Source organism: Oratosquilla oratoria, chromosome 43 (assembly GCF_046742065.1).
Source record: "Oratosquilla oratoria isolate Oo_2021 chromosome 43, ASM4674206v1, whole genome shotgun sequence".
Classification (NCBI taxonomy): domain Eukaryota; kingdom Metazoa; phylum Arthropoda; class Malacostraca; order Stomatopoda; family Squillidae; genus Oratosquilla; species Oratosquilla oratoria.
In genome coordinates, this window is record NC_134819.1 from 17,122,385 (window position 1) to 17,148,612 (window position 26,228).

Here is a 26,228-nt window from a genome sequence, read left to right on the forward strand (position 1 = left end):
TTGCATAGCTTTCCTAGTGGATATTTACATCACATATTACAGATAAATTTGTTAGAGCAGTAGTGGACATCATGATGAAAAAATGGACAGTTAAGAACAAAGCATAGTAATGTTTTTTACCTGTCCATTTTTACATCATATCCATCACTGCTCCAACAAATTTATCTGTAATATGTGATGTAAATATCCACTAGGAAAGGTATGCATGCACACATATATGCCACCTCTAGCCCTGTCAAACTATTCTTTTGGAAAAACTTGTGAAACAAGTCAAGAATAAACTGATTAAGACTACAGTCTTTCCTCTTCCCACCCACTTCATATATATATATATATATATATATATATATATATATATATATATATATATATACACATACATATACCAAAGGCTTTTTCCCCTTTACACAGGGGGTAGCCAAAAAGAAAAAGACAGAAACCACTCTCACCTATTCCATCCCTTACATACTCCACTCCCCTCCACCCTCCCTCTTATCTTAGCACCTCCTGGATGACAGGTCATTCCTGCATCCTGTCCACTGCCCTGGGTCAGAAGCAGTGTTGCAAGACACAGCACATCCACAACAAGGCCACTTCATTAATTCAATTATAACATCATCCCTTTGGGATGCATCAATTTATTTTTCATTCATACATCTCCCCCATCCCCCCATCCACTTCCACTCATGCATCACAGCATCGTCCATACAATACCCTTCTCCATTCACCCCTATCTTCTGTCCTCTCCTGTCTTTCCTCAACAGACATTCCTCTCTTTCATAATGCCCCTTTTACACCATCCATCCATCTCATCCTAGGACGCCCCCTCATATTCACTCCTTCCACCTCTGCCTTCCACACTTCTTTTACTAGTCTTTCTTCACTCATTCTTTCCATGTGTCCAAACCATCCTAATACTCTTTTATCAACAATATCTCCCAGCTCCCTTTCCACTCCTGTTCTCCTCACCTCCTCATTTCTAACTCTATCCAGCCTATCTTATCTGACATTTCATCTCAAATACATTCAAACTCCTTCTCTCTTCCTCTCTTATGTTCCATGTTTCTGCCCCATACAGTGCTGTTGGCACAATCACTCCTTCATATAATCCCCTTTAGCATCCATACACAGATATCTATTTCTCATTGCACTTTTTAATCCACCAAGGCATTCACTCGCTTCTCTGAATCTAAATTCTACCTCCACCCCCACTCCTCCCTTTTCTGCCACATTCACACCCAAGTATCAAAAACTATCCACTTCCTCCAGTCTCTCTCCCTTAATTTTTACTTCCAGCCTCTCCCCTTGTACATCTCATCACCTTACTTTTACCCACATTTGTCCTCAGCTTCTTTCACACACCTTCTCAACCTCTGTCACTAACTTCCTCAATCCCTCCTCTGATCCTGCTACAAGTGCAGTGTCATCAGCAAACAACAACTGGCTTACCTCCCACTTTTCTCCATTTTCTTTAACCATCTCCAACCCCTGACCCACAACCCTTGCATTCACCTCTCATACCACCCCATCCATGTATAGATTGAACAGCCAGGGTGACATAACGCATCCCTGATGAAGTCCCACCTTTACCTCAAACCATTCACTCTCTCCATTTCTAATCCTAACACATGCTCTACTACTCTCGTAAAAACTCTTGACTGCTCTTGACAGCTTTCCTTCTATCCCATATATCTGCAATATCTCCTACAGTGCCTTCCTCTCTACCCTGTTGTAAGCCTTTTCCAAATCCATAAAAGCCCAAAAAACATCCTTACCTTTTCCTATAGCTTTCTCACATATCTGTCTTACCACAAAAATCTGATCTACACAACCCCTACCTGTCCTGAAACCACACTGTTCCTCACTAATTACTCCCTCTGTTCCTCTCCTAATCCTCTCAATCAAGACCCTCCCATAAGCCTTCCCAACTACACTCAACAAGCTGATCCCTCTGAAACTACTAAACTCACACTTGTCCCCCTTTTCCTCATAAAGCAGAACTATACAGGCACTCCTCCAGTCCTCTGACATTCTACCCTCTCTTAAACAAACATTAAATAACCTCACCAGCCAGTCCACCATAACTGTACCTCCTTTCTTCAGACATTCTGCATGCCATACATCCAACCCAAGTGCCTTACCTGCTCTCATCATCTTAACAGCTGCTTTCAGTTCATCAATCCCTATTTCTCCTCTATTTTCCTCACTCATCTCTGTCATTTTCTTAGCACTCCCCACTGCAACTACCTTTCCCTCCCTATCCTCCTTCACATTTAGCAACTTCCTAAAATACTCTGCCCACCTTCCTCTTACTGCCTTCTCTTCCATTATCATCTCTCCATCTGCACCTTTTACCTTTTCTTCTCTACTAGATTTGCCTCCTCTTCCTCTTTTAATTTCTTTCCAAAACATCTTTTTATTACTTTCAATTTTTTTTGTCAAACTCTTTCCCCATTTCACATCTGCTCTCTTTCCTTCCTTTATCTTATGCTTAACTTCCCTTCTCTTTACTTTGTATCTCTCATATGATTCCCTTGTCCTAATTTGTAACCAATGTATGAAAGCCTGCTTCTTCTCTTCTACAACCTTCTTTGCTTCCTCATCCCACCACTCACTACCCTCCCTTCTATTTCCTCCTGCCCTCCTTGTTCCACACACCATCTTTGCACACCTTATGACTCCTTCCTTGAACTATCCCCCATTCCTCCTCCACTCCTAGTTCTACTCTATCCTTCACTCCCTCCCTCTCCTCTGTACTCTGCTCCAGATTATTGTAATTTTCTTGGGCATCCAGTTATTGTTTAAAAATGCTTCTATTCTGTATGTTGTATTCCAGTTGCCTGCACACATTTTCCACAAGGAGACTTGTGTGGTCCCAATGAATCCTGACCTCAGTGATGATGAGGATCCCAAGGAGGACAACAATGTGGCAGATCCTGATCACCTCCCCATCTCCCAAGACCTAGATGATGCAGGCCCTTCCCCCAAGAGAAGGTATGTGTAACCTGTGATGGATGAGGTGCAGGAGAACAAGGATACCAAGAAGAAGGAAGAAGTAAAGTATCCTGCTGTGATCAGGACCTGAGGTTCCAACATGGGGACATAGACAAGAGTGATATGGTGGTGCACCTCTACTATACCCTCACAAAATCAAAGAGCTGATATTTACAAATATTCACCTATTTTGTTGACCTCTTCATCACCAATGCCTGGGTAATGAGCTTGAGGGACTGCAAGACTGTGGGTGAGGATAGCATGACCCTGAAGAATTTCAGGATACAGATATTCAGGTGTGCTAGTACTCCTGAGACAAAGCTCAAATTGCCTCATGAGAAGTTCACACCAGTCAACTGAATTTAGCACCACTATAGATTTCTCTAGCCTTATCAGGGGACAGAGCCACACCCTAGATCCAGCTGTCTGGTTTGATTTGTCCTTGTTCTGTGTCCCTATCTACACCAACTGGGAGACATGCAAGTTCTCTAAGCTGGAAGGGGAACACTCTCAGGTCAGATGTGGCCTGTGAGGTGTACAAGGTGCACCTGTGGCTCAATGCTGAGTGGAACTGCTTTGTAGAATATCATGAGGCAGTTTACTATGTGTATGTAGTGTATTCAACCAGAATAGACTGGCACATATGAGTGTTTTGTTCTTCAGAGTGATGTGAAAAGTGCTTCAGGAAAAATATTTGTGACAAGTCAAGCTATATTTTATTTTTGTATTGTATTTTTGCATATGAGTAAAGATTCCTCAGTCAGGTTATGTTTCTTTGTCCAAATAAAGTACATGTATGTATAGTTGTGAACTTTTTGTAAAAATCTTTAACTAAAGCTAGCAAGGAACCATATATAGTAATTACTTTGATCTTATTTTGCAACATAATATTGCAAAAATTTGAAGAAGAAAAATCTGGAGTAGAAAAGTCTTTGAAATTCTTTGAGTTTCCAAGTATTTCAACAAGTACCCAATAAAGGGTTAAGATTTGAAGGCCTTTATTGCATAAAGGATAAGAAGTTTTAGTTGTATGTTTGAAATCTTGCATGCAAGTTTTTTTTATACATATCTGTTAGAAGTGGAGTACTGTCTGTTTTTATCTTATGAATGTTTCTGGATGACCTGTTGTGGGTTTGAAACATGACAGTGCACTGCTTCATGGTAAGGGGTGTGTGTAATATTTTAGATCCAAGGTTTTTGTTGTACATACACACAAGTACCATGGGTTTTTTCCTTTTTCCAGGGAGGTAGCCAAAATCATTTCATTCCCATCCACCACCCCTACCTCTCTTTTTGTTGTACTCTATATTCTTTCCCCCCATCTATGGTTTTGTGTCCTTCACTGTTTTCCAAAGCCTAAACATGAAGACTCCTGCATCTCACTAGACAAACTACCAAAAACAATCAACAGGCAACATCCCCCAGACATAATGTGCTCACCCTCCTTATAAAGTAGTATCCATGACCTTCCCTCAGACCATGTTCCAGCAAAGATCACCACAAACCTTGAAGGAAAATCAAAACCTACATACATAACACCCACAAAAAGTAAAGTGGCAAGCTTACAAGAAAGAAATAGAAAAAAATTGGGAGACCTTTACCATAATCCAATTACTTTCCATAAGGCTGTAAGAGATCACAATCGCTGTGCATTCTTAGAGATTATGGGAAAAATACAATTCCACCTATACACCTATAATAGCCATTCTCATGAAAAAGAAACTTGAAAGCACACTGAAATCCATATAACAAAAAAAAAAAAAAAAAAAAAATGGCTTCAATTGAATAGACATCATAATTAAGCAACCAAAGAAAACTAAAGAACACAAAAACCATAGATACATACATATACCAAGGCTTTTTCCCCCATACAAGGGAGGTAGCCGAAAAGGAAAAGGCATAAAAACATTCCCACCCATTCCATCCCTGAATACACTCCACACCCCTCCACCCTCCCTCTTATCTTAGCACCTCCTGGATGATGGGTCATCCCTGCACCTTGTCCACTGCCCGGGTCAGAAGGAGTGTCGCAAGACACAGCACATCCACAGCAAGGCCGCTTCATTAAATCGGCGACCCCCCCCTCTCCGTCCCCCCATGCATAAAAGGAGAAGACGGGGAGAAATCCCTTCGGGCTGCGTCAAATTTTGCTCACACATACTACCTCCCCCATCCCCCTACCCATTCCACCTCATGCATCACAACATCCTCCATATACAACCCTTCTCCATTCACCCCTGTCTTCTGTCCTCTCCCGTCCTTCTTCAACAGACATTGCCCTCTTCCCCAAAGCCCCCTTCACCCCATCCATCCACCTCATCCTAGGACGTCCCCTCATGTTCACTCCCTCCAAATCTGCCTTCCATACCTCTTTTACTAGTGTTTCTTCACTCATTCTTTCCATTTATCCAAACCATCCTAATACTCTTTCATCAACCCTATCTCCCAACTCCCTTTCCACCCCCGTTCTTCTCCTCACCTCCTCATTTCTCACTCTATCTAGCCTAGTAACCCCCATCATACTTCTCAGACACCTCATCTCAAACACATTCAAACTCCTTCTCTCTTCCTCTCTTATGTTCCATGTTTCTGCCCCATACAGTGCTGTTGGCACAATCACTCCTTCATATAGTCTCCTCTTAGCATCCATTCCCAAATGTCTATTCCTCACTACACTCTTCAATCCACCAAGGCATTTACTCACTTCTCTCAATCTACATTTTACCTCCACCTTCACTCCACCTTTTCCTGCCACATTTGCACCCAAGTATCTAAAACTATCCACTTCCTCCAGTCGCTCTCCCTTAATGCTCACTTCCAGTCTACTGCCACTTTCACCCCTTGTACATCTCATCACCTTACTTTTACCCACATTTATCTTTATCTTTCTTCTATCACATACTCTCCCAAACTCTGTCACCAATTTTCTCAGTCCCTCCTCCGATCCTGCCACAAGCGCAGTGTCGTCAGCAAACAACAGCTGGCTCACCTCCCACTTTTCTCCATTTTCTTTAACCATCTCCAATCCCTGACCCACTACCCTTGCATTTACCTCTCGCACCACCCCATCCATGTATAAGTTGAACAGCCAGGGCAACATAATGCATCCTTGATGAAGTCCCACCTTTACCTCGAACCACTCACTCTCTCCATTTCTAATCCTGACACCAGGATAGATGAGGAAACAAAAATGTAGAGTACAACAAAAAACTGTAGTCTGAAAAATTACTTTATCCCCCATGAACCCATGAAATAGTGTATCATCATTAACAAGCTTTGTTACGGTAAGTTTCAGACCCAAGTAACAGGTCATTCAAAAACATTCACAAAATAAAAACAGACTCTACTCCACCTCCAACATACATATACCAAGGGATCTTTCCCCCTTACCAGGGAAGTAGCCAAAGATTAAAAGGCATAATTCCACTCCTGCCCATTTCATCTCCACCCATTCCACTCCCATCCACCACCCCTCCCACCCTCTCATCTTGGCTCCTCATGACAGGTCATTCCTGCACCTTGCCCATTGCCCTGGGTCAGAAGCAATGCAGCAAGACACAGCACACCCACAGCAAGGCCACTTCATTTGATCAGCAACTCCCCCTCTCCATCCCCTTATGCAGAAACATTGAAAATGGGGAGAAATCCCTTTGGGCTGCATCAAAATATTCACACATAAGCACTTCCTAACCTCCCTATCCCCCACCCACTCCCTCCACTTCTAACAAAGATGGGGAAAAAAACAATGAAGGAACTTCAAAACTCCCATGCAGAATGCCCAGGCAAGATTTCAAACATCCATTTAAAACATCTTAGCCTATAAGCAATAAAGGCCTTAAAATCTTAACCCTTAGTTATGCTTTATCAACATCATGAAATTAGGCAACAACTGATAGACTCCCACTATTCTTCTTACATACTTCATCTCAAACACATTTCAATTCCTTTTTCCTGCCTTCCTCAAAATCCAAGGCTCTGCCTGAATGTCAAACACAATCACTCCATATAGTCTTCTCTTTCCATTCATCCCTAAATACATATCTCTCACAACACTCCAACTTTTTCATTCACTGCTAAATGTGACCCTAAATACTTAAAGTCATCAATTTCCTCTAGCCTCCTTTATTTAGGACTTACTTTAAACTTGCTGCCTCTTCACTCTTTGTACACATCTAAACACTTTACTTTTCCTCACATTTACCTGACTTTTCCTCTCTTATAACCTCCAGAACTCCAACACTATCTGCCTTTGACACTCTCTTGACCCAACTACAAGCTTGCTGTCATCAGCAAACAACTGGCTTATATCCCTTTTTCCTCCACTCTCCTCTCACAAAAAATTTCCTATCCCAGTATATTGGAATAGAGCATTGGTGATATTCTTCAAATAATGAAAGTTGATTGTCACAATTGTTTGAAGCCAGGTATGATAAATTGGAGGATATAGTCTATGGGCCAGGAGGGTCCACTGTGCACCCCCCCCCCCTGCATAACAGTATAGGACCACTTTTTTTTAGTCCCTGAGACCTTATGAAACAACAATATATGATGCCCACAGCAATATTTTGGGATCAACTACCCAGTAGTGGCCATTTTCAAAATGGCCGCCGGCGTAACTCAAAAAATCACGTTTTTGCTTATAACTTTCCTTCTATGACAGACAGAGACATGGTTTCAGTGTCTTTACCTATGTTTTCGAGTACCAGCAATCCAATAATGCATCTTAGAACACTCTATCACGTTTACCTTATTCCCAAATTTTGAAAATAATTCATTTCTAGTACAAATTTGGATTTCTTTCTTTAACCTTACAGAATCATATGGAAATCACATACAAAAAGACAAGCAAAAACATTATCATTTTTCCAATAATTTTCAAACAGCTAGAAACCAGTACATTCTCATTTAAGTTGAGACAATTAGAACATTTATAAAGCATTGGCAGCATCATAAAAATCATAATGCATGAAACATGATTCTCTTGAAGTCTGGACAATCCAACAAACTTAATAACTGTCATCATCACTGTCACTTGACATGACATATTCATATATGTCACTTAGTTCCATCTCATCATCAGAAGTCATTTCTTCATCATTAGCAATGGCATCATTTTCAGAAGCAACATCTTGTCACAACTGGTCCATCAAACCATACATACATACATACATATACCAAGGCTTTTTCCCCCTTACATGGGGGGTAGCCAAAAAGAAAAAGGCACAAAATCAATCCCATCCATTCCACCCCTGAATACACTCCACACCCCTCCACCCTCCCTCTTATCTTAGCACCTCCTGAATGACGGGTCATCCCTGCACCTTGTCCACTGCCCTGGGTCAGAAGCAGTGTCGCAAGACACAGCACATCCACAGCAAGGCCGCTTCATTAAATCGGCGACCCCCCCTCTCCGTCCCCCCATTGCATAAAATGAGAGGACGGGGAGAAATCCCTTCGGGCTGCGTCAAATTTTGCTCACATATACTACCTCACCCCCCATCCACCCGCCCATTCCACCTCATGCTATCACATCATCCATATACAACCCTTCTCCATTCACCCGTCTTCTGTCCTCTCCCGTCCTTCCTCAACAGACATTGCCCTCTTCCCCAAAGCCCCCTTCACCCCATCCATCCACCTCATCCTAGGACGTCCCCTCATGTTCATTCCCTCCACATCTGACTTCCACACCTCTTTTACTAGTCTTTCTTCACTCATTCTTTCCATGTGTCCAAACCAAAGGATTACAAAGGCGGAGCATGCCGACAGGAGACCTTTTGATCCATATCTAGGTCGGATGCAAAAAAAAAAAAAAAAATCATATTAATAATAAAATAATAAATAAAAACTATAATAATGTAAATAACAAATAGAATACATAAATAAATGCATAGGTATAGTTAAAATAATAAACAAACAGGTAAATAGTAAATAATAATAAATTGACATGTAACTAATAGTAAATGAAAATCAGACAGACAAATTATAACAAAACAAAAACAAATAATATAAGATAAATTATAATCATTACAGCATCTTACTTAGGTATTTATCTAAATGATTCTTAAAGCTCCGAACTGAACTACATTGCACTACCTGTGCAGGAAGTTTATTCCATTCATTAACTACACGGTTGGCAAAGTTGTTTCTACCTACTTCCAAATTGAATCTATTTCCGGACAGTTTGAGACCATTGTTTCTTGTCTGATTCTCATTCAATGTGAAAATTTGGTCACTTTTGATGTTGTCAATTCCCTTTAAAATCTTAAAGACCTGTATCAAGTCACCTCTGAGTCTACGCTTTTTTAGGGAAAACAGATTCATGTGCTTTAGTCGATTTTCGTATGATTTATTTTTTATATTTGGAATCGGTTTTGTGGCTCGCCGTTGTACTTTTTTCAGTCTGTCAATGTCTTTAATGAGATTCGGTGACCATACGGAAACAGCATATTCCAAATGTGGACGAACTAACGATTTATATAGCTTGTTAATGAGTGATGGACTTTTGAAATCAAAAGATCACGCAATCAGTCCTAGAATCTTATTTGCTTTCTCAGAGGCTGAAATACACTGCTTGGATGATTTGAGGTCGTTACTGATAATTACGCCGAGATCTTTTTCACTATCCACTTTTGTTAACGAATTTCCAAATAACTTGTAATCGTACTTACTGTTATTTTTACCTATGTGCATTACCTTGCATTTACTTGTGTTAAATTTCATTAGCCTCTTTTCAGACCATTGCTGTAATTGATCTAAATCTTCTTGAATATCTAATTGGTTTGAGTGATCATTTGCCACTCCGCACAGTTTTGTATCATCAGCAAATTTGGAAACAGTAGATTTTAGTCCATGGTCTATATCATTTATATATACTATGAATAGAAGTGGCCCAAGAACGGAACCCTGAGGAACTCCACTTGCAACACTTTTCCATCCAGAAGTTTTTCCATTTAAAACAACTCTGTTTTTGACCATTCAACCAATTACTAGTCCAACCTAATAGGCTACCACTTATTCCATGCAAAGCTAATTTAGTAAGTAGTTTTTCGTGTGGGACGGTATCAAAAGCTTTTGCAAAGTCTAGATATATTAAATCTATATTGTTTCTTTTGTCATAATTCGAAATAACTGTGTTGTAGAATTCGAGTAAGTTAGTCACGCAAGAATGTTTCCGTCTGAAACCATGCTGGCTATCATTTATCAAACGGTTACTTTCTAAATGATGTTCGATAGCATCTCTGATGATAGTTTCCATTATTTTTCCTACGATTGAAGTCAAACTTATAGGCCTATAGTTATTTGGTTTCTTTTTGTCACCTTTTTTGAATATGGGAGTAACGTTAGCTAGCTTCCATTCTCTTGGGACATCTCCGGATATGATGGATTTCTTGAAAATAATTTCTAATGGAACAACAATCTCATTTTTCATTTCCTTCAACCCTATCTCCCAGCTCCTTTTCCACCCCTGTTCTCCTCCTCACCTCCTCATTTCTCACTCTATCTAGCCTAGTAACCCCCATCATACTTCTCAGACACCTCATCTCAAACACATTAAAACTCCTTCTCTCTTCTTCTCTTATGTTCCATGTTTCTGTCCCATACAGTGCTGTTGGCATAATCACTCCTTCATACAGTCTCCTCTTAGCATCCATTCCCAAATGTCTATTCCTCATTACACTCTTTAATCCACCAAGGCATTTACTCGCTTCTCTCAATCTACATTCTACCTCCACTTTCACTCCACCTTTCCCTGCCACATTTGCACCCAAGTATCTAAAACTATCCACTTCCTCCAGTCGCTCTCCCTTAATGCTCACTTCCAGTCTACTGCCACTTTCACCCCTTGTACATCTCATCACCTTACTTTTACCCACATTTATCTTTATCTTTCTTCTATCACATACTCTCCCAAACTCTGCCACCAACTTCCTCAATCCCTCCTCCGATCCTGCCACAAGCGCAGTGTCATCCGCAAACAACAGCAGGCTCACCTCCCACTTTTCTCCATTTTCTTTAACCATCTCCAATCCCTGACCCACTACCCTTGCATTTACCTCTCGCACCACCCCATCCATGTATAAGCATAGTGGTGTCATTTTGCCATCGGATGATTTCCATCCATGTCCTGTGGGTTCAGGTATTACAGGCAGGGCAACATCAGCACACTTCCAGATGCCAGTCTGGTAGTTCACGCGTTGTATATGCTGATACAGAGACTTCCTACATGGTGGGAACTGACCGAGATCAATATTTCTATCGACATTGACAGTGCCATCTGGTCCTCCACACTTCTCACTCAGAACAGCATATCGGACTGCATCAACACTCTTGTGGTGGGTTCTGCCATACATGGCACAGGTAAATTCCTCCAAGTCATCCACCAAACTCTCAGGAGGATCCCACATGTCTCCTAACTGAGAAAGTGCATCAACGAATCGAGGTGACTTCAAGAGAAGTTTGATTGGTCACACTTTTCCAATTCCCTTGAATATACTTGTTGTGTCACAATGGGTGAATGCATGGAGACCCAACAGTGCAGTGCAAAACTGTTGACCATATCCATGTGCCATCTGGGTTATGTTTACAAGTCTCTTTTTATTCCCAGTGCCTGTGTCAAACAAGATGTTGACGTCAAACTTTCCAGCATGATGAAGTAGCACAAAAAAGACATCACTGTCGGGACTTCGTACCCAAATATTATCATAACCATGTTCCTGGACATAGGCACAGTACAGGACTATTCTTGTGTCAGTTTCTTCTTGATCAGAGAACAAGTCTAGAATTTCTGTTTCCTTCACGGCTTGACCGTCTTCAGTCTCCAACAGGAAGCAGTGACCCTGAGCTACTGTCATCACTTTTCTGTTTACGAGTTTTGGTGCAGAAATATCTGAACTCCATACACGATGGATAATATCAGCCAGTTGTGACTTGTTGTCATCGTTCATCAGGAATGTTTTCCAGTTTTGTGGTTTTTTGGTCATTAGCCCTTTAATGATCAGCTTCTCACCTGACCCCTCTGTTTACGTTCCATTTCCTTGATAGATCCAACTTTATACATGTCTGTACTAAAGATGAAATCTGATTGCTTAGGGATCCTATCAAAGATGAGGTGAGCTATCTATTGGAAGTTCGCAGGAATGTCATGCAGAGTGTGAAACAGTGCATTACCATCTTGTATGAACAGTGTTCTGCCCTCTGTTGGAAGTGCTATGTCATCGATATCTTTCACTAGGAATTGAAATCCCTTGGACTTGTCAGTCTTTGCCATGTATCTGTCAGCTGTACCATGGCTGCAAGGAACAGGACTCAGTGGATATGTCATCAGTTGTTCAATATTGATGTTTGGTTGAGACTTGACAAGAAGCTGTAAGGCCAGACTACTATGTTGCTTGTATGTCACAATCTTATTGTTTGTCATCTTTAGTCTCACTGTCTTGTTGGCTGCCTCAAATGTCTTCATTTTCATTTTCTTGACTGGCTCAAAGAAATTGGATTTGGTCGCAAGTCTGTCAGTGATGAATACTTCTTTTGCATGTTTCCCAGAGACATCTGCAGATAACAGGTATCTCAATTTCAGCTGTTGTGGGAACACCAGAAGATATACAGTACAGCTTGTCAGCACCAGGGACATCAAACGGATTGAGGAAGCTAGTGATGGACTCCATAGCTTTCATGACACATCTCTCACTTTTCTTTACTTCAGCTCGCCTGAGGTCTCTATGATGTTCTCCGACCTGAGTGTCTGACATCATATCTGCCTTGGTATAGGTAACATCGACAAACTGTGCTCTTTCATGTGTCGTTTTCACCCATCGCTGGTATGCATCAAAGTTGGTTAGTATCCCAGTCAACCCAGCTCCGCAGCTCCTCCTTGGGGATCGGTAAGGACAGAGTCCACTTGGCCAGACTGCGATGCGGTCACCACCCAGCACTTCTAAGCTACCAGAAGAGGCTGGACGACCGTGTTGTGAACAGCTGCCCAGGATGTAACACTTCACCCCATACCATACAACACATAATGGAAGACTGCATTATACACAATCATGCACGCAAACAACACAACATACACTCTATAAAGGATTTGTGGGAAAACCCAGTTTCGGCTGTGGCCTTCCTTGGGGAGACGGGACTGCTCGGACAGACAGTCTAGGGAACGACAACAACAACAACAACAACCCAGCTCCGCATGCACCTGATCCGCCATGTGATTTAGCATGTTTCATAAACGTTTCCTCGATCGTTTTATCTACTGCACACCTGTTCCCTGGTATCATTAACCTTGCAACACTGATAGCTCCTCCTTTCAACAGCTCAGTGGCACCTGGGTGTGACTCTTCAATGTTAGCGAGGAATACAGAGAAGAATGTCAGGTAACGTGCATAGTTGTGTCCATCAAAACTAAAGAGCAGGTCTGCCATGTTGTACAGACAATGTGCATAAAGAGGAAGGTCATTTGTCTTAACAGCTTGAAGGACATCGAGTGCCAGCCAGACATTGTCCATGTAGGATATCCAGAGTTGTGCTGTTTTCCCCAGCCTGCCAGTTGAAACTTCTGACCTAAGGAGAGGAAAATATTTGGTAAGTATTCATTAAATCACATACAATCAGATCTTATAACTCTGGCCTCCAAACCTGGAAACCGATATATTTTTACAGAAGAAATCACAGAGTACAATACCTGAAGTCTGAATATTCCTGCAAATATCCACCAATGGCTGCATTCCTCATTGCTGTGGACAGTGTGATCGACGTGGGATTCTCAAGCAGAGCATCGAGAACTCGTTGTGAATCATCTGGTAACGGGTGCACCGGATCATCATGGTCCCTATTTGACAGGAAGGCCTATTCAAATGAATAAAAAGGATATTAAGAGAGAGTGCCCAGTCTCCAGGAACAGCCCCCATGAACAATAAAGTTCAAACTTATACATTCAAGTTGCATCTTACCTTAAACAGAAGACGTTCAAGTGCTTCAGTCATGGCCTTATGGCACATTACAGCTCTGTTGTACTGTTTTTCAGACAGGATTGCATGAATGGACCCTGATGTTGTTGTTGTCATTCCCTAGACTGTCTGTCCGAGCAGTCCCGTCTCCCCAAGGAATGCCACAGCTGAAACTGGGTTTCCTCACAAATCCTTTATAGAGTGTATGTTGTGTTGTTTGCGTGCATGATTGTGTATAATGCAGTCTTCCATTATGTGGTGTATGGTATAGGGTGAAGTGTTACATCCTGGGCATCCAGCCTCTTCTGGTAGCTTAGAAGTGCTGGGTGGTGGGCGCATCGCAGTCTGGCCAGGTGGACTCTGTCCTTTCGTGGCAGAGAGGATTCAGAAGGGTGGATATCAGGGGGTCTGGCATGCAGCAGTGTGTTGTCTTTCAGTGTGTTAATGGAGTGGTGAGTGATATGATTATGAATATGTTTCCGGAGGCTGGTATTTGGTGGTTGTGGAGGAAGAGAAGAGAGTATCTGTGTGTGATACAGGTCTTTGGGTGTTGTTTTAATGTTTCTTGGTGTGTGTGGGTGTTCTGCTATGTAGTGTAGCGGGTGTGATGTGTTTGTGGTGGCTGCAGCAAGTGTTTGTGTGCCTCTCATGTCGAGGTGGTCCTTGACTTTGAGGACTTTTGTTTCATGGTGTAAATGGTCTGTAGGTGTTGTATTTGTGCAGCCTGTAATTGTTTTTAGGGCTTTGTTTTGTATGATTTGAAGGGTGTTGTGGTGTGTCTCACTGAGATTAGGAGCCCATGCAGGACTCGCATAATTCATCACTGAGCGTATGCATTGTTTGTATATTGTTGTATTAGTTTCTTTGTTTTGTCCAAATGTTGTTCCAGTGATTGACTTAAGTGCATTAAGTCTAGGTGTGCATTTGTTTTTGATGTTTTTGATGTGTTGTTTGAAAGACATGGATGTATCGTATGTTACACCAAGAATTTTGTGTGTGGTATTAGAGTGTTGTTGATGTAGAGATGAGGTATGTATTTGTGTTCTTTTGTCCAGTTGGTGAGAAGTGTTGCTGTAGATTTGGTTGGAGCTATTTTGAGTCTGTTTGTGATGAACCATGTGTTGAGTGTATCAAGGTGTGGCTGGATTATTTCTGCAGCTTTGTCTGTGTTACAATGTGTGCATGTATTCACTTGGTCTTTTGGATCACGTGTTCGACTCGTGATCGACAGCTATTTCCCTCCTGGAAGAGAGCTCAGAGCTCGTAGGTCCGATCTATGGGTAATGCTATGACCTTTCACACACACACACCCCCAACTCCCCGCCCACGAGAGTCAGAGTAACGACCCGAAGCGCAGCTGTACCGAAATTAATTTCGGCCCTGGGCAGGATTCGAACCAAGCACTACGCGCACCACCATGCTAGTAGTTCATCGTTCTACCAACTGCGCCACCAAGTCGTGTGATTGTTATGTTGTGTGCGTAGGAAGAGATTTGTATTTCTGAGGTGTCTGGTGTGGGTAAGTCATGCATGTATAGATTAAAGAGCGTGGGGGATAGAGCAGAGCCCTGTGGTACTCCATTCTTAATGTTTCTGATGTGCGATGATTGGCCATTATATGACACGTAAGCATTCCTACCTGCCAGATAATTGGCCAGCCATCTTTTGGTGTTATTGTGCATGTCTGTGTTATATATTTTATTTGTTAGGTTGTGGCGGGGGATAGCATCAAAAGCTTTACTAATGTTATAAGAAGCGTTCTGTGGTGGGGCCTGTCTGAATTGATGCCATCTAAAATTCTTTGTGTGAGGTTTATCAGAAGAGTGTTTGTGGAGTGTAGTGGCCTAAAACCATGTTGTGAGTCAGCAAGGGTAATATGTGGTGTGACAAGTTTAAGTATTAGGCGTTCAATGACTTTAGAGGGGGTGCAGAGAAGTGTGATTGGGCGGGTGTGATGTTGGGATTGTTGGGTCTTTGTTCGGTTTTGGAATGGTGATTATTTTACCATGCTTCCAGATGTCGGGTATAGTGTTGTGTGAATAGCTGTAGTTTGCAATGTTTGTGAGTGCGTGTATACCTTGTGGTCCAATGTGTTTTAGGTGGATGTTACTTATGTTATCAGGGCCACAGGCGGATGAGTGCTTGAGATTATGTATTATGTGTTTTGTCTGCCTGTCTATGAAGGGTGTATAGTCTGAGTCTGTGGGAAAGTCTTTCTTACGTCAAATAGTGCAACAGTCGTCAGGGTGAGAAGTGAGATGGCTTGTCTGTGCAAAATGATTTATGAGTGTGTTTCACCATTAAGTATAGTATGAGCACATACTTAAATTACAGACTTGAATAAAAAATCAATCATACAGTACACTGACATTCTCTAATTTGAAAATTTAACAAAATTATATGTGATGATAGCAAAGTTTCAAACACACCCTGGATTTCAAGAGGGGATGGGAACTGCCCCACCCACTCTGGATGCCCATGTGTGTATATTTACTTTATTTTAGTATAAAGGAAAGGAGCAATACTTGTTAGGTCCTGTCTCCTACTCTCCAATTTACCATACCTAGCTTCAAGTTCATGTACTGTTCCAACTTAATGTATATCCTTGATTTCCAATTATATTTAGATTTAAATGAAATGGATGGGAGTGGATATATGCCTTTTGACTTGGTAAGGGGGAAAAAATATTGGTATATAGATAGATTTGAATTCATGTATTGTTCTAGCTTGGGTTATATCTCCTAAGCCATTCCAAGTATATTTAATGCATCTATATGGAAAACTGTATTTCTTCACATCCTTTAGACATATAGTCTTTCTTAATTTGTTCTCATGACCTATTAAAACCCTTCCTATCCTTAATCATTAAATCTATTTTGTAAATGCAATGTATCCCTATAGTGACCTGAATACTGTAATCATATCACCTCTTTATCTTTGATATTTCCAAATTGGTGTGCACACGTAAGTGTATGTTTCCCTAATTGTAGCATGGTATTCTATTTCATATTAGTCCATGGGCCAGGAGGGTCCACCGTGCACCCCCCCCCATAACAGTATAGGACAATTTTTTTTAGTCCCTGGGACCTTATGAAACAACAATATATGATGCCCACAGCAATATTTTGGGATCAACTACCCATTAGTGGCCATTTTCAAAATGGCCGCCGGCGTAACTAAAAAAAATCACGTTTTCGCTTATAACTTTCTTTCTATGACAGATAGAGACATGGTTTTGGTGTCTTTACCTATGATTTCGAGTACCAGCAATCCAATAATGCATCTTAGAACACTCTATCATGTTTACCTTATTGTTAAATTGGAAAAAAAAATCGATTTTGGGCCTAATCGGGCAACATTTTAGTGATCCTGTAGTACAATATGCAAAGTGCAAGATTTTATTCAGCATAGTTGTTTAGAAATTATAATCTATCTTATTGTTTTACAGTAAACTGTCTATCCTGAACGAACATGGCATCCAAGAAGCGCAAGAGGGATGAGAGTGTGGCAGGTGCTTCTTCCAAAACTGAACATTGCATTATACATCACAGAGACAGTTCATCAGGACCATTGACAACACTGACAGAAGAGAGACTATCAAAGCTGAAGGAAATTCAAAAGCGGAGACTTTCTGAGCCAGTAGATTCTCCTCATCGGATGTCGTATGTCTGTTTACAAATTCCAGATACAGTCAAGGAAAACCATGGATATCATTGACAATGTTACAAATGGTTCACATCTAATCTAGAAAGACTTTCATCCTCATCGACCTCATCATCATTAACAGAAACTGATGTTTGTCATCCATGTCCACCAAGATGCCCTTCTGATGGAAGTGAGAAATTAATTTTTAACCCAGACTGCATTTATTTTCTGCCAAAAGACTAGCAAAAAAAAGGTTAAACATGGAGGCAGCTGGACAACTGAACCAACATCACGATTTGAATATGATGGAGATGCAACCATTCTCAAAGTTGCAGAGGAACGAAAAGATTTTGAGATGCTGCGAAGGATCAAGGGTTATGACCTTTATGCCTGTGAGGCTCAATACCACAGGAGCTGCAGAGCTAAGTACACAAGAGATCCGTCGTCGTGGCGCAGCAGTGACCCTGAAGCTCTGTCTCAGCAGGCCATGATGAAGGAAGCACACCGCAATGCATTTGCCAGTACTTGTACCTTTGTTGAAGAAAATGTTATCCACAATAACACTGTTGTCAAGCTAGATTTCTTGAAGGACATTTATGTCCAAGAATTAGCTCAAACCCAGTTTGGAAACACTCATTACAGATCTGAGAAACTAAAACCAAAACTTGTTGTGCATTATGGGGACAAACTATCATTTGAGCCAATCCAATCCCAATCTGGCCGGTTTGGTTCTTACCTTGTTTTCAACACTGACATTAAAGTAGGAGAGGCTGTGAAGCAGGCGTATATCCTTGGTACATCTGACAAAACAAAAGATGTGGCCTTGAATTTGAGGTATGATATTCAAAAAGCCTTTCAATGTGCCAAACCGCTGAAATGGCCACCAACAGCTCGATATCTGGAGGGAGTAAATCCTAACATCCCTGAGGAATTAATGAAGTTCCTGTACTTCCTCATAGCTGGCAAACAAACGCAGGAAGATGGCACCAAAGTCAATCGACTGACACAATCGATTGGACAAGACCTTTGCTGTGCTGTCACAAATGGCCAGTGGAAATTGCCAAAACACATACTTCTGTGTATCACTGCGACATTTGTTCAGAAGTCCAGAACTTACCAACCTCATAAACAAGTTTGGGCATTCAGAAAACTACAGCTTCTCTCTAGAGCTTGAAAGTGCATTGGCCAAGGTTCTTCAGGAATCATCAAAGATCCTCCCTCTTCGCACATGAAAAACCCCTCTCTTCCAGCCGTATTCCATTCAGATTTTGATAACTTCGATCAAAATACCGCATCAGGATCAGCGCATACCAGTCATGGAATCATGCTGCAAGAAGTAGGACCACTGATAGAGACACTTGAAGTGGAAGATGTGGGGGATATTGAAACAGGGGACATGGATACCACTTTAATCACAGAGCGAAGTAAGAGCAGGTCTGTCAAATTAGAATACTCACAAAGTCTGTCTGAATGCTCACACAAAAGCAGAGCCTATCTTACACAGTTAAAACTTGGACCTGTGCTGAGGGTGAAATCTCAAGCCATACTGCTCATACCAAAGATATGTTATGGGTCCTGGTACGTCTGCACAGCTCAAAGACAGAACAACAGTTGCCTGGATGGGCTGGTTTCATTTCTGTCACTGGTGAGAAACCAAAGAAGAAAACCACAATAGACTACTATCCAGTAATAAACTGTCCCATAACAGAGTATAGGGCAGTTAAAGAATGCCTCAAGATGTCAGAGGAAGCAACAAAAGAAGTAGGCCAGAGATATACCATCACCACTTTCGATCTTGGGGTGTGCATGAAAGCCTATCCACTCATATGGAAATACCCCGAAGTCTACAAAGACCACATCATAATGGTAGGATCATTCCATGTGGTGTATGTATTTTTCAAGATGATTGGGAAGAAGATGGCGAGTAGCGGGCTCTCAGATGTTCTCATAGAAGGAGGGCTTACAACATCAGGGTCCGGTCCTGGAGCCGCAGCATCTACGTTGTAGGACCACCCCCCAACCCCAAGAGTTGGGGGCCAAACAGCGACAACCAGCCCTGGCCACTGGCTCTATGCAGGTGGCACCGATCCCCAAGAGGAGCTACGTCTGCCTAATGTTAGATTATATGAAATATTCATTAAACAAGATGCTGAAGGATGGAAGTAATGCAGTAATCATGGATGATTTTAATTGCAAAGAGATACGTTGGAAAGAGATGAAAGTGAAAGGAGGAGAGGATCAATGGGGAAATTTACCTAGTTGCATTATACAGGAAGCTATGCTTGTAGTGACCCGTCTTTGTATCTTTCAGCATCAAGTTTGTTCTTAAATTCTTGAATAGTATTTGCACACACTGTTGCCTTATCTAATTTATTCCAGGTATCCACCACTCTGTGTGGGAAGCTATTCTTTTTCAGATCTCTTCTATAATTATCCTTTTTGAGTTTCTTTTCATGTCCTTTTGTTTTTCTCTTGTCCCATTTTAATAAATCATCTCTATCTAGGACTTCCATTCCTTTCATGATTCTATAAATAGTCAGTAGATCTCCTCTTTCTCTTCTTTGTTCCAGAGTTGGTAGTTCCAATTTGGACAATCTTTGTTCGTATGTCAATTTGGAGAGTGTTGGTGCCATCTTTGTCATTGCTCTTTGTATTCTTTCTAATTTCTTTATATTCTTTTTAGTACTGGGTGTCCATAGTGTTGCAGCATACTCCAATTTTGGTCTTATCAGTGTAACTAATATTTTCTTGACTATTTCCTCATCCAAATAGTCAAAAAGCCACTTTCGTTGACCTTAGTAAATTGAAGGTTTCTCTGCCTATTTTATTGATATGTTTGTTTGGTGACATGTCTTTGCTGATAATTACTCTGAGGTTCCTTTCTGAGCTCACTTTTTTTTTACTTCTTCACCAATTCTATAATTTCTCGATATTCTATTTTTACTTTTTTCCAAACTCCATTATACTACATTTCTTGATGTTAAAAGTTCACTTCCCACTTTTGACTCCATTTCCAGATTTTATCTAGGTCTATTTGTAGTGATTCACAATTTTCCTCTGTACTTTCTTAAGTTTACAGGACATGACTATGGAACATACAATGACACAATGGGTAAAGGAAAACACTAGATTTAGAAATAATGAAGAACCATCAAGACTAGATTTATTATTTACATCAGAACCTGAAATAGTAAACAAAATTAAATACAAGACACCAATTTTGAAGAGTGACCACATATTACTTGAGTTAGAATTAGAGGAGGAAATATAAAGAGAAATGAGAAACACAGAAAAGGAAGACTGATGTATGGTAAAACTGACTTCGAGAAACATAAGAATTTTTTTCTTAAAGCTGGGAAAAATTCTTCAAAGAAACACAAATGGAAGAAAAATGGATGATTCTGATGAAGATCTATAAAGGAGTGGATAAATATGTACCAAAGCAAAAACAAGAAAAGATGTACATTAAGTGCTGGCTTAATTGAAGAGAGAGGGAGGGAGAGAAGGGATGGCTATACTAGTAAGTGAAGAAATAGGTTAACATGTAGTGGAGTGGAAGGTTTCTTCAAGGTTAATGTGGATGAAGGTGAAACTGGGAAAGGAGATGTGGGTTTTTGTAAGTGCATATGGGCCTGGTAGTGAGAAGAGTGTAGAAGAAAGGGAGGCTTTTTGGATTTAGATGAATGCATAGAGGGATTATGAAGAAATGTCAATATAGTGGTTTTGGGAGACCTTAATGCAAGGGTAGGAAATGAACCAATAGATGGAGTGGTTGGGAAATGTGGAGTTCCAGAAAAGAATAGTGGTGATGTGTTTAGAGAGTTGGTGATAGCAAATACAGTGTTTAGAAAGAAGTCAAGCATAAGTACACATGGGAGAGGTGGATGGAAGGGTAGTAGATAGAGCATTAATGGACTATGTAGTGGTAGATCGGTGTATAATAGGAAGAGCTAAGGAAGTACATATTCTAAGGGGAGAGAGTGGGGGAATATCAAATAATTTTTTGGTGGAAGGTAAGTTGAGAGTGGAGGATAGATGGAGAAAGAGGAAAAGGACAAAAGGTAGGGAGGTGATTAGAGTGAACTGCTTAAATGAGAAAGAAAAGGAGAAGGGGTACAAGAAGCTGAGAGAGGAGTGGGAGGGAGTGAAGGATAGAGTAGAACTAGGAGTGGAGGAGGAATGGGGAGTCATAAGGTGGAGGGAGTCATAAGGTGTGCAGAGATGGTGTGTGGAACAAGGAGGATGGGAGGAAATAGAAGGAAGGGTAGTGAGTGGTGGGATGAGGAAACAAAGAAGGTTGTAGAAGAGAAGAAGCGACCTTTCATAGATTGGTTACAAAATAGGATGAGGGAATCATATGAGAGGTACAAAGAAAAGAGAAGAGAAGTAAAGCATAAGATAAAGGAGGCAAAGAGGAGAGCAGATGTGAAATGGGGTAAGAGTTTGACAGGAAATTTTGAAGGTAATAAAAAGATATTTTGGAAAGAAATTAAAAGAGGAAGAGGAGGCAAATTAAGTAGAGAAGAAAAGGTAAAAGGTGCAGATGGAGAGATGATAATGGAAGAGAAGGTAGTAAGAGGAAAGTGGGAAGAATATTTTAGGGAGTTGCTAAATGTGAAGGAGGATAGGGAGGGAAAGATAGTTGCATTGGGAAATGCTAAGAAAATGACCGTGATGAGTGAGGAAAATGGAGGAGAAATAAGGAAGGATGAAGTGAAGGCAGCTGTGAAGATGGTGAGATCAGGTAAGGTACGTGGTCTGGATGGATGTCATGCAGAATGTCTGAAGGAGGTATGGTGATGATGGACTGGCTGGTGAGGTTATTTAATGTTTGCTGGAGAGAGGGTAGAGTGCTGGAGGAGTGCCTGTATAGTTCCACTTTACAAGGAAAAGTGGAGTGTGAGTATAGTACTTTCAGAGGGATCAGCTTGTTGAATGTAGTTGGGAAGGCTTATTGGAGGATCTTGATTGAGAGGATTAGGAGAGGAACAGAAGGAGTAATTGGTGAGGAAAAGTGTGGGTTTAGGACAGGTAGAGGTTGTGCAGATCAGATTTTTGTTGTAAGACAGATATGTGAGAAAGCTGTAGGAAAAGGTAAGGATGTTCTTTGGGCTTTTATGGATCTGGAAAAGGCTTATGACAAGGTAGACAGGAAGGCACTGTGGGAGGTATTGCAGATATACGGGGTAGGAGGAAAACTTTTGGGAGCTGTCAAGAGTTTTTACGAGAGTAGTAGAGCATGTGTCAGGGATTAGAAATGGAGAGAGTGAGTGGTTTGAGGTAAAGATGGGACTTCGTCAGGGATGTGTTATGTCACCCTGGCTGTTCAATTTATACAAGGATGGGGTGGTGCGAGATGTAAATGCAAAGGTAGTTACAGGGGCTGGAGATGGTTAAAGAAAATGGAGAAAAGTGGGAGGTAAGCCAACTGTTATATGCGGATGACACTGCACTTGTGGCAGGATCAGAGGAGGTTAGTAACAGAGTTTGGGAAAGTGTGTGAAAGAAGGAAGTTGAAGATAAATGCGGGTAAAAGTAAGGTGATAAGATGTACAAGGGGTGAAAGTGGAAGTAGACTGGAAGTATTAAGGGAGAGAGACTGGAGGAAGTGGATAGTTTTAGATACTTGGGTGCAAATGTGGCAGGAAAAGGAGGAATGGAGGTGGAGGTAGAATGTAGATTGAGAGAAGCGAGTAAATGTCTTGGTGGATTAAAAAGTGTAATTAGAAATAGGCATTTGGGAATGGATGCTAAGAGGAGACTGTATGAAGGAGTGATTGTACTGACAGCACTGTACAGTATGGGGCAGAAACATGGGACATAAGAGAGGAAGAGGGGAGTTTAAATGTGTTTGAAATGAGGTGCCTGAGAAGTACGATAGGGGTTACTAGGCTGGATATAGTGAGAAATGAGGTGGTGAGGAGAAGAATGGGGGTGGAAAGGGAGCTGGGAGATAGGGTGGATGAAAGAGTATTGTGATGGTTTGGACACATGGAAAGAATGAGTGAAGAAAGACAGTAAAAGAGGTGTGGAAGGCAGAGGTGGAAAGAGTGAAAATGAGGGGGCAACCTAGGATGAGATGGATTGGATAAAAGGGGCTTTGGGAAAGAGAGGAATGTCTGTTGAGGAAGGCCGGGAGAGGACAGAAGATGGGTGAATGGAGAATGGTTGTATATGGATGATGCTGTAATGCATGAGGTGGAATGGGTGGGGGATGAGGTAGTATGTGTGAGAAAAATTTGATGCAGCCTGAAGGGATTTCTCCCTGTCTTCTCCTTTTCTGCATGAGGGGACAGAGAAGTGGCCTTGCTGTGGATGTGCTGTGTCTTGCGGCATTGCTTCTGACCCAGGGCAGTGGACAAGATGCAGGGATGGTGCCAAGATAAGAGGGAGGGAAGAGGGTGGAGGGGTGGGAGTGGTTTTTATCTCTTTGTTTTTTGCTACCTCCCTTATTATAAGGGAAAAAAAGCCTTTGGTATATGTTGGTATATGTATGTTAATAGAAGGTGCAGCAAAGCGAAAGATAGAGGAGACAAAGCTTGGAAGAGATGGAGAAAATACAGGAAAAAAAGTGGCAATTATATGTTAATCAAAGGAATGAATATGTAAAAATATGCAGGGAAGAAAAATGTAACTATGAGAAAGACATAATAGAAAAATGTAAGGATCAACCAAAGCTATTCTATAGATATGTAAATGGGAAACTAAAAAACAAACAGGAAATAGTGAAACTACACCAAGGGAACACAGAATACACAGAAGATACCAAAATGACTGAAGTTATGTGCAAACACTTCAAGTTGGTTTTCCCTAGAGAAAAAATATATAGCATTGGTTTGAAGGGAGAGAAGTGAAATTCCCCCCACCCATAAAGGAAATAATAGGGACACGGAAAGAAATAATCAATCAAATAATGAAACTTGATATCAGGAAATCACATGGCCTCGATGAAATAGCAAATTGTATATTAAAAAAATGTAAAAAACTAGCAGACAAAATATACAACATAATAAGTTGCTCATTCAAAGAAGAAAAAATGCCAGAAGACTGGGAAAATTCTGATATCGTACCAATTTATAAAGGAAGAAATAAGAAAGACCCAACAAATTACAGACTGGTTTCCCTTACAAGCATACATACATACATATACCAAGGTTTTTCCCCCTTACACGGGAGGTAGCCAAAAAGGAAAAGGCATAAAATCATTCCCACCCATTCCATCCCTGAATACACTTCACACCCCTCCACCCTCCCTCTCATCTTAGCACCTCATGGATGATGGGTCATCCCTGCACCTTGTCCACTGCCCTGAGTCAGAAGCAGTGTCGCAAGACACAGCACATCCACAGCAAGGCCGCTTAATTAAATCGGCGACCCCTCCACTCTGTCCCCTCATGCATAAAAGAGAAGACGGAGAGAAATCCCTTCGGGCTGCGTCAAAATTTGCTCACACATACTACCTTACCCCCATTCCCCCGCCCATTCCACCTCATGCATCACAACATCATCCATATACAACCATTCTCCATTCACCCCTGTCTTCTGTCCTCTCCCGTCCTTCCTCAACAGACATTCCCCTCTTCCCCAAAGTCCCCTTCACCCCATCCATCCACCTCATCCTAGGATGTCCCTTCATGTTCACTCCCTCCACATCTGCCTTCCATACCTCTTTTACTAGTGTTTCTTCACTCATTCTTTCCATGTGTCCAAACCATCTTTGTGTCCAAACTCTTTCATCAACCCTATCTCCCGACCCCCTTTCCACCCCTGTTCTCCTCCTCACCTCCTCATTTCTCACTCTATCCAGCCTAGTAACCCCCATCATACTTCTCAGACACCTCATCTCAAACACATTCAAACTCCTTCTCTCTTCCTCTCTTATGTTCCATGTTTCTGCCCCATACAGAGCTGTTGGCACGATCACTTCTTCTTATGGTCTCCTCTTAGAATTCATTCCCAAATGTCTATTCCTCACTACACTCTTCAATCCACCAAGGCATTTACTCACTTCTCTCAATCTGCATTCTACCTCCACCTTCACTCCACCTTTTCCTGCCACATTTGCACCCAAGTATCTAAAACTATTCACTTCCTCCAGTCGCTCTCCCTTAATGCTCACTTTCAGACTACTGCCACTTTCACCCCTTGTACATCTCATCACCTTACTTTTACCCACATTTATCTTCAGCTTTCTTCTATCACACATTCTCCCAAACTCTGTCACCAACTTCCTCAATCCCTCCTCCGATCCTGCCAAAAGCGAAGTGTCGTCCGCAAACAACAGCTGGCTTACCTCCCACTTTTCTCCATTTTCTTTAACCATCTCCAATCCCTGACCCACTACCCTTGCATTTACCTCTCGCACCACCCCATCCATGTATAAGTTGAACAGCCAGGACGACATAACGCATCCTTGACGAAGTCCCACTTTTACCTCGGACCACTCACTCTCTCCATTTCCAATCCTGACACAAGCTCTCATAAAAACTCTTGACAGCTCTTAGAAGCTCTCCTATCCCGCACATCCGCAAAACCTATCACAGCGCCTCTCTGTCTACCCTGTCGTAAGCCTTTTCCAGGTCCATAAAGGCCCAAAAAACATCCTTCCCCTTTCCTATAGCTTTCTCACATATCTGTCTTAACA

At 41.5% G+C, this 26,228-nt stretch overlaps 1 protein-coding gene across 5 annotated transcripts in view; it reads left to right on the top strand.

Annotated features, from left to right (window-relative positions):
- The window catches only part of LOC143021926 (uncharacterized), a 122,061-nt gene that overhangs the window by 60,273 nt on the left and 35,560 nt on the right, over positions 1–26,228 (top strand). The window contains exon 7 of one of the 5 annotated variants that reach the window (XM_076179803.1): positions 13,308–13,435. The exons of 2 other annotated variants lie outside the window; for them this stretch is intronic. The gene's annotated coding sequence lies outside the window, so the exon portion shown is untranslated. Of the gene's footprint in view, positions 1–2,836; positions 3,752–13,307; positions 13,436–26,228 lie in introns of those variants that run through there. 2 more of the 5 variants (XM_076179802.1, XM_076179800.1) reach the window with 2 other exon arrangements.